Source organism: Cryptotermes secundus, unplaced genomic scaffold, assembly GCF_002891405.2.
Source record: "Cryptotermes secundus unplaced genomic scaffold, Csec_1.0 scaffold14820, whole genome shotgun sequence".
Lineage (NCBI taxonomy): Eukaryota > Metazoa > Arthropoda > Insecta > Blattodea > Kalotermitidae > Cryptotermes > Cryptotermes secundus.
The window spans coordinates 1-745 of record NW_019735257.1 but is presented as its reverse complement, the minus strand read 5'-3'; the positions used below and the strand labels follow the sequence as shown (position 1 = coordinate 745).

Below are 745 nucleotides of genomic sequence, written 5' to 3'. Positions count from 1 at the left end.
TTTGTTGGGGATTGATCGTAGGATTGCGTATGCAAATAGGAAGTACCATTCCGGTTGGATGTGTACTGGTGTTACCAAAGGGTTGGCCGGGATGAAGTTATCTGGGTCTCTAAGGAGGTATGGTTCCTTTAGGGAGAGAGTTGATAGGGCTGTAAATAGGATGATGAAGCCTACAATGTCTTTGGTTACGAAGTATGGATGAAATGGAATTTTATCTGTGTCTCTTTTTAAACCTAAAGGGTTATTTGATCCTGTCTGGTGTAGGAATAGTAGGTGTACTATTGCTAGTGCTGCAATTACAAATGGTATGAGGAAGTGGAGGGCGAAGAATCGTGTTAGTGTGGCATTGTCTACTGCAAAACCCCCTCATATTCATTGGACTAAGATTGTCCCGATGTAAGGGACAGCTGATAGGAGGTTTGTGATTACTGTCGCCCCCCAGAAGGATATTTGCCCTCATGGTAAGACGTATCCTAGGAAGGCTGTTGCTATTGTTGTGAATAGGATTAGTACCCCAATTGATCAGGTGTGAACTAGTTTATATGATCCGTAGTAGATGTTTCGCCCAATGTGTAAGTAAATACAGATGAAGAATATTGATGCTCCATTGGCATGTATAGTTCGCAGGATTCACCCATAATTTACGTCTCGGCAAATGTGTGCTACTCTGGAAAATGCAGTTTCTGTGTTAGGGCAGTAGTGTATAGCGAGGAATAATCCTGTGGCGATTTGTGCGATTAAACAC

At 42.6% G+C, this 745-nt stretch overlaps 1 pseudogene; it reads right to left on the bottom strand.

Annotated features, from left to right (window-relative positions):
• Positions 1–3: 3 nt before the first annotated feature.
• Positions 4–738, bottom strand: LOC117282695 (annotated as a pseudogene).
• Between the last annotated feature and the right edge of the window lie 7 nt (positions 739–745).